The 11,553-nt window shown below is 37.0% G+C and overlaps 1 protein-coding gene across 4 annotated transcripts in view; it reads left to right on the top strand.

The window, feature by feature from the left end:
- LOC126878065 (semaphorin-2A) overlaps positions 1-11,553 on the top strand; it is a 557,194-nt gene that overhangs the window by 514,055 nt on the left and 31,586 nt on the right. The gene's annotated exons all lie outside the window — the stretch shown is intronic.

Below are 11,553 nucleotides of genomic sequence, written 5' to 3'. Positions count from 1 at the left end.
CTGATGGCTATTTCTCAAATGATTCCACAATCTCACTCGTACAAATTATTATAATACATCTTCTACCAATATCTCGTTCTAACTTTATATTTGTACGATTTTTACTTTTCAAGCAGCATCTTTTTCTTGATTTTATTAGAATCGTCAATGCATCCCCATTCTCCCTAACAATGAATCGCATGATCTATGAGAGCATGACATCGGTATGCATTGGAGTTGACTTTCAAAAATCTCCGGCGGCCTTTTTCACTGCGTAGATAATTTTCACGCCGCCGGTGTAAGAAGTAAATCACAAAAATTGGAATCCACGATATCGGATTGAAATCAATATTGAATGCAGATTGAATCCCGGTTTTTCGCTCCTTTTACCTCCCCATCCACCTCCCATTCTCTTATCCTGTTTCTCCCTTCGATGTGCGCACACGATGTGCGTGTATCCGCCATCCACTCTGTTTCTCCATTTTCAGCTCTTCCTGCTACACTTCCTTTCTGTCTCTATCTTTCGCGTCGGATCGCAGAAGGGCGCGCGAGTTTGACGGTTTCCATTAAGAAAAAGTGACTTACGGTAGTGATCGACAACGAAAGGCACTTTTCGGTCTCATCGCTTCTGATCGCGAAAATTTTATGCGTATGATCACTTATGTACGACGAAGCTCGAGTGTTTAGTTGCAAGGCGAATCGAATACAGGTATTGTCACTTTGTCTACGACACGAAATTATCTAAATTTCAGTTTTAGCACTCGTGGAGCCGCTTTCGACGAGTTTTTAGTTCTTCGTGAATTACGTGATTGAAAGGTTTCGAAAAATTCTATCGAGAAGATAGCTTAAATCTTTGAAAGAAGTTTGAATTTTTATTTCGTTGTTAGAAACTAGTGGTGAAGAAGCTAGGAATTAAATATTTTCAATTGTGAGAAATTAATACGAATGATCGAATAACAGTATAATATTTACATTAGATTGAACTAGATTGTACGACATAGTGTTTTAATAAATGAGACACCAAGTAACCTGAGGGACCATACCTTTGAGATAGTGGTAGAAATATGACTGTCTATATTTAAGGAATACATATTTCTTTTTCTGAGTATCGTATTCAAATTACAAATTTAATGATTAATATAGATACATCGCATGGTATAGAGAATTTTCAATTGGCACCAACAACTGAAAAATGAACGTAAATCTTCCGACTTCATTCCCTGTATTAACAATTTCTCCTCATGGATGGTTATTAGTATATAGTACACGTAGCGACAAGAAACGATTCTATCTTCTAACGGTTCAGTACCGTGCGTTACTATTTGATGAGATAAAAAGCGGCGCGGTGGCTCAGCCCGATGAATTTTTAACCACGCCTCCCAGGTACCATTACGGGCCTCGAATTTCGAAGGTTAGGGGGTGTCGATACCCCTGAGAAAACCGTGGGTCTTGGTCGTTTCAATAATTTAGCACGGTAAATTGTACCAGTCGCCGTATAGACTGACGTTCCACTTTCTTTTACTTCCGATCAAAATGTCATTCGTAAAAAGACGACGGGCTCCCTAAATATTTCAGTCTACCCTTGACCATAAATGTAGTTCGATTTCACTTTTATGCAATTCTGTTTCGAGTATAAATGAAGTCGTATAGGTGTGGAATGATTTATCAAGCAGAGGGAAAGGGCATTACATTTTCATGGCACGCTATATCCTGCATGAGTGAAATTGAATTTTAGATTTTATTTTCTGCTACTTTTTATCTTTATAGTTTTGTTTCGATCAATGGTAATATGTTTTCTGTTCTCCTTATCACAGAGGAAACGAAATTTCAAAAATATAAATACATGGATATGCGTGTGCTTCTTTAAGTCACGTCTTTATTATATGCCTAAACATAATTGCAATTAACACAATATGATGAATATAAATAGTCATTTTTTATGAATCATTTCCTATTTCTTTTAACTTTGTATTGCGTATCACACTCTTTCCCTGACTGCCGTAATTAAATCTTTCCAAATTATAGAGAAATCCCAAATCTTCTTCTAAAAATTGCATCGTTACCTTTCTTCCTTACTAATCTTTGAAACTTTGAATCTTCAAAAGACAAGGCTATACCTGAAGTAATAATTTCATTACGACCATCTCGCGTCCTAAGAGAAAGCCAATCGAGGGATCAAACCTGCGTAGTAAAGAGACGAGCGCTTCTGTTCAGCTAAGATTAATCAAAAAGCGTCGCGCATCTTAAGGATCAACCGCTATCAGAACTTTTAGTTAACGATTCTTGACTCGCTATTGGGCCGAGGAATTCGCAGACGCGCGACATCACGGCGATGATTAAACCGTCGAAACAAGAGATGGGAAGAGGCGAAGAGGAGGTACAGGAACGAAGGAGCAACGAGTTCGTCGTAGTTTAACGACCAGATGACAACCTCTGGGTGTTCTATTCGCGACATCATCGCCTCGCCACGAGCTTAATCAAGCCGGATGCCGAAAGTCTAAAGCTACCCTCTGAGGAGCATAGCACCGCGCGGAGACCTCTTGAATAGAAGAAGCGCAGACGGCAGAGAACCGTGGCTGATTTGAAGACGTAGAGGCGCAAAGCAAGAGAGTTTTGGTCCGAACTGGGACACGAGCGGTGATTACATGTGGACACTCTGCTTTGGATGTTCGCGCAGAGTTCTCATCTTTGTTACATAATCAGGCCGCCTTTCTTGCACCCGGTTGCACCTTTTGGAGGCAGTTCTCTTCGCCTCGATCCACACGTCGAAAAGATTCCGTCCTAGTAGTGATTACGTTGCTCGTTTAGAAACCTGACCGATTTTTCTCTGCCTTCACTCAGTGTGTGACCTGTTTTTGCGGATTTTAGAGATTTTTATTTAAATTTGGCTGACGATAAATCGCTCAGGACGAAAAATATAGGATGACATGTTTCGGAGAATTGATTTGCTGAGGTTTAGGATTTGGATTTGGGTTATTTGCTTGTGAAATTGTTATTGCTCGAGGGTTAAATCTATGATAAATTATTAATACAGTCGAACTCTGTTTATGCGAATTTTATTTAATTAACGAAATTTTCTTTCGTATTTGACTAAATGAATTCTTGCCGTTTGAATATATTTATCCGATCGTGAACCATTATGTGAACAATGAATTACGGGAATTTGAGAGAATTAATGACCTCCTTTTATATAAATTATTTGTCTCCCGAAAAATTCATATGAACGCCGTTCTAAATAAAATATTCTAATAATAAGTTCTAATAATAAAATATTTGCTAGTAATTTATACGCCGGTGTCATTGAAAATATATTACGAAGTTTAGAAATGTTTCTTTATTATTTCTTCATTAGTGTAGTATTTGTTAACGTAGTTAATTGTAACGAGACTATGTTGAACTTCCTTTGTTAACGATGAATGATGATATACAATATACATAGAAGAAGATTAAAAGATTTATCGTGTGCATGATATTAAATTCTGAAAGTTTCGATCTATCGAAGACACGATTACATCGGTTAATTGAAGTTGGAAAATTGCAAAGGAAAATGTTCAATTAAAATACAGAGGAAAGGATGTAAAGTATATATAACACGCGATAACGAATATTATACGGCAGTACTTCAGAAGTATATATTTCGCTGCTAAGAAGATTCTTTGTCTTTGATGGCATGGCTCCACAAACCAACCTTCAAAAGCCTCGACCTATTTTTCAGCCATACTTTTCGTTGCTTTTGTTTCCTAACGGCTAAATGAGGAAGCGACGGAGTCTAATGAAATGCAAAGATGCTGCAGCCGCATAGAAAGAAATGAAAAAGCCAAGATGCTTTGAGAAGTATGTTAATACCAGAAGCTACAAGCGCATAAAACTACCAGACAACTTCATTTATTGGAACGATATTTTATTTCGTGCTCCAATAAAATTACAAATATGCGACTAATTACACGGTTCAATGTAAAATTGTTAGGGAATTTAATTTTTAACTTACCTTCTCGGAAGCAAAATCGATCAACTCCGTGTTTTTATTAGTTTCTCAATTTCACTATATACATAAATACGTAATTAACAATCAATTTTCAAGATACGAATGACGCTTAAGTTCATTCGTCGAAAGAAAATGATATCAATAATGATAAATTCTAAAAGAAATTTCCTAATGAGAAAGAGAAGATAATATTCTACGTGTTTCTCGATAAAACCCAAAGTTCTTCCAGTCAAATATCCACTCGTGTAATTTCTTCAAACTCGAGATTCAACACCTTTGCAAGTTGTCAGGCAGCGTGGCAACATTTCAGCATACGGTGCGGCGAGGTTGAAATTCGGTGTCGTCGTCTCAAAATGCAAGCGTCAACGACTTTCGTCGTCTGTAAGACGACGGACAGACTTCTTCCTCTAGGACTGCTTACTGAGCGTGTAAACGCGGCTTGGGGACGCCCCGTGGCCTCGCACTCGATCCTCGTCGACTTTTCTGCCTGCAGCAAATCCGCGGAAATCCGGCTCCGTCGATGGAGTTTGAGGTCGGAACACATACAACCAACGTACAGGGAGACGGTAGATATTTCTGTTTAATAGTCAGCGTACCATGGCCGATAATGGAAGTCGAGGCGTTTGCATGCCGCCAGGCACACCGGTGCCGTAAAGTTAATGGCATCGTAGGCAACGCGATAAAATGATGCACCCCGGCCAGCTGACAAAATTATTGCCAGCATCCATACGTGACCTGGTGAGATTGGCAACCTGGTTCAACCTTTAGAGACACATAGAACGTATCCATGTTAGGCTTGAACGTGGCTGTGGTTGTGAAACGGTAGACTTGTGAGAGATAGGATGTTTTTGGTTATTATTGAATAATCTTATGGAATTAATTGTGTAGATTTGGTTATTTTGGCTATTTTGGTTTATTCTTAGTTAAGTAATCGCAGGAAAATATAAAATATTAACGTTTCGTATTATTTTGAATATTCTGTAATATCTTGTAATGTGATATATAGACATTTATGTTCTATCGCGAAGATTGGAGTAGTTATGTATATTGTTTCCTATGAAAGCAAAAACTGTCATTTTGTATCAATGATTAATTAATGGAGGCAGTGACAGAGGATACGATAAGATACGTTATTTTGTATCGAATCGCACAGAATAATATTCTTATAGGAATTTCCCCTGGCACTATAAGTATGTTTCAGCAAACTGACAATTTCGTTTGTAATTTTTTTAAGTTCCTATTGACTGGCTCCAAATCCTTCAATTCATAATTAGAAATGTTTTTTTATATAATTATACAATATTTTATACAATTTGTAAATGATTTAAAATATCGAGTATATATTTTGATTCTCATCGTATCAATAAATTTACAATACAAATATTTCTTGTTCACACTTTACAAAGACTATAAAGGAACGTTAAAACAACATTGAAACCTTTGCAATAACATTCCAAACAGAAAGAAAACATTAATTCCACTATCACATTCTCTTTTCTGATCTAGACAACTATACATTTAAGTCCGACATACCAAGTGGGTAGTAGGTTACTATATAGGTAACTTGCACCTGTTCTTTCCTTTTTCTCTCTCTTTCTCTCTCTCTCTCTCTCTCTCTCTTTCTGTTTCTCTTACTCTTTCTTAGTCTGAAGTTGCTCGCGTCTCTTGGTTCTCCGTCTGCCTGCTCGAGAACTTTCTGCTGCTCTTTAGTGAATTAAGGACTAGAGAACATAGCCTTTAATCAGAAACCGAGCGAGATTAAGGTGCGTTCCCATTTCGCGAGCTCGTTAACGGGTCCCTGGTAATACGAGAGGTTCGTTAGAAAAACGACGTAGAAGGAGGCCTGATATCGGGGTTGTAATCTGAAATTGAACCGTTAGACGAATCGTCGGCCTCGCTTGGTCTCGCGTGGTTCTTTCTTTGCTTACGTGACTCCGAGATCTATGATCGATATTGAACAAACACTGGTTTTTCCTTATCGATTTTACATTAAACCTCTTGTCTCGTTTCCTATTTCTGCTTCTCTAAATTATAGCCGTATTGTAACTAATGCAAATTGTATTCACGATAAAATTTCATTTTATTTCTGAATCTCATTTCAGCGTACTGTATCGAAACTTTATTGAACCGAAATTATTTCTGAATTTTCATTTAACGTAAGTACTGCATAACGTAATTTCATTTAAGAGCGAAATGTTTATAAAACAAGGGGCTAAAATGATTCAGGTGTATAAGTGACGTATGATATTATATGTTCCTTTATTTTCAAAATTAGAAGCTATGTCGGTGTAGTTTATTCAGATATGTTATCGTTAAATAATTTCTTTTTTGTTTAATTGTGAAAAAGAGGCAACTATAGTTTATGAAACGTTCTGCGGTTATTAAGTTACATTTTCAAGAACTGTGCTACGCATGGGTTATTAATATTAACTAAACGTAATGGCGAGAAAATTTTACGAGTTACATAAACTTTTATGTCGGCCAGCTCACGATGGTAATGGAAAAACGTCGTGAGTTGGTTCCGATATTAGATTCTATGACTCATTTACTGTTACTATAGCTCACAAATGAGCGTTCTTAATTAACGACACGCTGTCGACGTGTGAGAGTAGAATTATAATGTTTCACGATTTCGATCTCGCTGGAAAACAGTAGTAAAAACATTTTATGCTTCTGTATCCTGTAACTTTTTCTATAATTATTCCACTCTCACAGAATTATTCACAATATTACTATTTATAAAAAATATCGTTTCCGATTAATTATGAAAGATATATTTATTAACTTTTAACATAAAATGATGTACATGAGACGTTGTTGTAAAATTCAGCAGCTATTGAATGAATGAATTAGACAGATAAAAGGCAATCACAAACAATAATGAATATTACAACAAAGATTAATTAATAGAAATATCAATTAAAACAATCAATTTCTCTCCTTTCAACGAAGGAAGAGCAACGAACTCTTCCTATCAACTTAACATATCTAAGATTAAACTATCGTTTTTTCCATAGCCATCAGTTTTCACAGTCAAAGAGATTTTTCACGCTCGTAGAAAATCGAATGAAACACGAATGAACATAAATGCATAAACAAGTTACAAAGCAGGTCTTTCGATAGATTAATGACTCAACACGAGTTTCTTTCCTCTGAACGAGGAGCATTTGCATTTCGTCGTCGCACCTTTTCCATGTAGCCAATACCATTAACATGTTTCATTTCACTCGACCCTTCGACACGCGTACAAAAAGAGTAAAGAAGAAAAGAAAAAGGGAACGAAGGAGGAACTCGAGCACAGCCTCAGCCACGGTCTTCGTTTCGTTCTTCCTTTCGAAGATACTTTCACCCACACCTCGATCCAGCGCCTTCATTTCCCGGCAGCCTCGCTATTTCTAACTCGGCGTACACCACCGGATAGTAATGATTAGTGTAACGAGAAGATCCTTGGCTGGGTTGCAGTTAAGTGCGGATACCGGGAATGGCTCCGCTTTTAATTACCGGCTAGCCCGGTGTGTACATCGCAGCCTTAATGCACCAGGCTGCTTAACGAGTAATACGTCGTTATCAATGGCCACGCGCAGCTGTACTAGAGGCTGGCATCGTTAAATGATTTTAACGGGCCAACCGGTGGAATTTACACGAGGCAAACGCCTTCCCTTCCGTTTTTCCTCCTTATGATCAACTGGATTGTTTCTACAGGCATACGAACCACATCAAATAGGAGGTGGATATTTTGAGTATTAGAACAGTGCGTGATCGTAATTTTGGTACGTTTAGGAGACGCGAGGTGTATTTAGGGAAATGTGTTAAGGAAGAAAGAAGAAATAACAGGTTAAGGTGAAATTTATACGAGGCAAACGCCTTCCTTTTCATTTTCATCACATGCTGATGCTTAGAAGGAGAAAAAGGTGAATATTTTGAAAATTACGACAGTGTGTGGGAGTCACTTTGTGCTAGCAGGTCCTAGATAATCTCTACGCATATCCATTGGGAGATTTTTCTCACAAATTAGAATTTTCGCAGTGCGATAAAGAGAGTAGAATAACAAAATTTGACACGACCAAAGCTATTTACGTACCAAATTGATTTCCCGAGAAAAACGATAAAGGATAGACTCGTATAATATAAATTTTCCTTTAAAAAATTAAATTGTGGTATTTAAATGTATTAGGTTGTCCGAAAAGTTTCTTTCGTTTTATGAGGAAATAATAGACGCACAAAGTTTTTTGTTTTATATTATTTTGTCGTATCACGTACGATCCATTTTGTTCTTTTGAGATAAACACCGCGACATTTCACAGACTTGGTTTCACGTTTGTATGAAGGTGCATTGTAAAAAATACGTTTGCGAAAGAAAGACACTTTCCGGGCAACCTAATATATTGCTTACTTGAATCAAATAATTCTTCTTAATCATCTACATCTCTAGAATAATTGTTTCCCTATATCTGCGTTCAGTTTGTAGCGAGTCTACATATTGAATAATTGAATCGTTGTATTTTTAAACAAATGTCGATTGATACAAAATGTCGATTCATACAAAGATATGGAAGCAGAGTAATACAATAAAAGGAATCTGAATGAAAACGTGTCATGTCGAAAGTGGGGCGAATTCGACAAAAGCAACAGATAACTAGCTTCAGACAATTGTTAAAATCAATATTAGAATGGCGGTTAAATCGAGTCGAACGTGAAGATGTCAAACAGGAAGATAGTGCGGGATCTATTCAGTTATTACCTAGTTAACCATCGTTTTGCATAGGAAATTCCAAGCGCATATAAGCGACTTCGAGACGAACTAGTTCTCCAGCCACGTGCTTGGTATTTCGAGAATAATTGTACCGAGCGAGCGAACGTAACGTAGTTCGTAAGTAGATTATCTTTATACGCGGCCAGATCTCTGAAAATTACTATCTCGCTAACGTACCTCCTTTAACAAATATTTCGCGAACGTTAAGTTTCCTGAAACGATATAGACTCGCCGTCCTTATTTCCGCCCAATTTTAATGTTTTATCGTATAAATTATATTTTCAGGAAACTCTGCCTTGAAAAGCCTGTAATACAATTTAATTAGAGAGATTCTGTTACAAGATCTTTACATTCTTGAAGAAGAATCTCGTTTTCTCTGTTTCAAGAAATAATAAACACAGTTATACAGTAACGAAAAGAACCGTAGGTTTTAATATCAAATCAAAGTAACACGAAGATCAGAAATCATTTTTAATTTTTTTCTTTTTTAACACTAGAATTATTCCAGAAGAATTCCAGATGTTTTATAAAAAATCATCGAAATGTCCAAAAATACATCGATATAAATCTATAAAATTTCTAAGAAACATTACGAATTAGTGCGACTATTCCATTGCATAGTAGCTTCATGCAATGTGAATCACAGAACTTAGCTAAAAAGTAATCAATATGTTGCCTAATGTTCCATTAAAATTTTATAATTATAATACACTGTGTCAAAATAAACGAGTGTCCAGATATTTTCAGAGATCGTTTTAATTTTACTCATCTCATTAATTCAACTTTACAAAATACCAATTAGTAGCCAACCACGGACGAGTCATCTTTGTACAAGTCAATCGTGTTCAAACGTAATTAACATTCTATCGGACGAACACGATCAAAGCCAAAGTAGAGAGTCGCTACTCGTGTTACGATTCTTATCGCGAGTTTCCCATTGCAAGTTAGAATCCTCTGAAACGATACCGATCGAACGTGCATTTCGTTCCACCGGGAAAAATCTCGTTGTCTCGTGAATGAAATTAACTTTGGAATTAGAAATCGAAACGATAAAGGCCAAAGGCCAACGACTTATTTCGAGAACAAGACGTGTACACGCAATTCCACGCTCGTTCAAGCGCAATCGTGTAATCACAGAATCGCGAGTGGCGCTCGCGCGCTTCGCTGTTTAGCTATGGCAGGTTTGCAGCTTGATTACTCATTCGTGTGCGTGCGTGTCCACCTGTGCACCCTCTTGTTCCAACGTGCACGTGCGTGATCCGCACGTGTTTGTGCACGATTATATATTCGTACGTACACAGGTACGCAAGGCTACATATATGTTGGAGGGACGGGTGCTAGTGTTTGAGGACAAGCGTGTTTGTGGACGTACGCGTGTGATTACCCGATGTTGCGGATGTACAGCTGCGATCGAACGTTTCCGTGATTGTACGAATGTACTGTACGTTGATCGGTATTGTTGCTTTATGATATGCCATATATGGAATTGTAGTTTAATGCTTTACCATATGAGTCGCATACGACATTTTATTTTAACTAGCTTTTATCACATTGCGTACGGGCTCAACGCGTTACCAGAGTCCGCATATTTTTAATTAGCACAGATCTATCGATGTATTGGCTATACTGACTGATTGTTCTTACATGCTTAGAATATCAACATTCAGTTGTTTTGCTCGTCATTTGTCACAAGAATGCGCGAGGTTTCATTACCCAGGTAACGTAACAAAAACATTTGTCTTTGGTTGCCTAAGTCATTGATTCAGTCGAAAAAACATGAGAACGAGATATCTCGTGACCCGGTTACAACGTTCGGCTTGCTAAAAACGAGATATCTCGTGACCCGTACGCAATGTGTTATCACCATATATTGTATCGTATTGTTAATGTGTATTGGTATCAATATATTTTTATTAAATAAAAGAGCATTACTTTTGAAGGCTACATGTGTAATTTAGACGTACTTTAGCAATCAATATGATGTATCGATAATGACGTATTTTTATTAAATAGAAGAGTGTGTTTTACGTGTTGGAAGAAAAAGGAATCGAATGAAATCAAACATCGAGTCTACTAGTGTAACACGATACTCGTGTAACCTGTTTCTGAAATGTTATTAATGTGCTTTTGATAAGCACCTTTTCTGACAAGTAGAAAAAGGACTTTAATCGAACATAAAAATACTGTGTGCACGGTATAAATCCTTTGTTTCAATTAATATATTCCACGCGTGTATAATGACAGAAATACCAGTGCTATGTCACAAAGTGATTGCATGTTCGAGACGTGTTTAAGAATCGTCCAGTTAACAGTTATGGGTCAAGGAAAACAGAGGCTACTAATTATTTGTAAACGAGGAGTTCTATTTCCATTTTAAGAAACCCATTTTCCACGGGTAGAAACGCAGCCATGCAAGAAATAATATATCCGTACAAACGGAGCCCAATTACAAAGACGTTCACTGAACTGAAAGCAAAAATTCTACGTTAAGAACGTGTAAAAATGTGAGTATCTTTATTTAAAAGAAAAAAAAGGAATGTTTAACTTACTTAATTCCCCTGAATATAATAATTCGTAATATAAAAACTTGCCCATAAATCAAAAGTAAATTTACTTTTTCAAGCACTCGGAATCGACCTCATTTCATTCGTGGAAAGTTCAATAATGAAGTTAACGTAGCAGCTAATGGTTATTCTACCTCAATAAAACTTTCATTTATTATCCAGCTCGTTTGAAACGCTAAGAGATCAAAGGATTTAAAAACATTAATATCACGAGTTAAAAATTGAAATTAGAAACTTAACCATCGCGTGAAAGAGTTAGCACGCGAGAAACG

Source organism: Bombus huntii, chromosome 2 (assembly GCF_024542735.1).
Source record: "Bombus huntii isolate Logan2020A chromosome 2, iyBomHunt1.1, whole genome shotgun sequence".
Lineage (NCBI taxonomy): Eukaryota > Metazoa > Arthropoda > Insecta > Hymenoptera > Apidae > Bombus > Bombus huntii.
The sequence above is the reverse complement of the archived record's forward strand: the minus strand, read 5'-3'. Positions and strand labels throughout refer to the sequence as shown.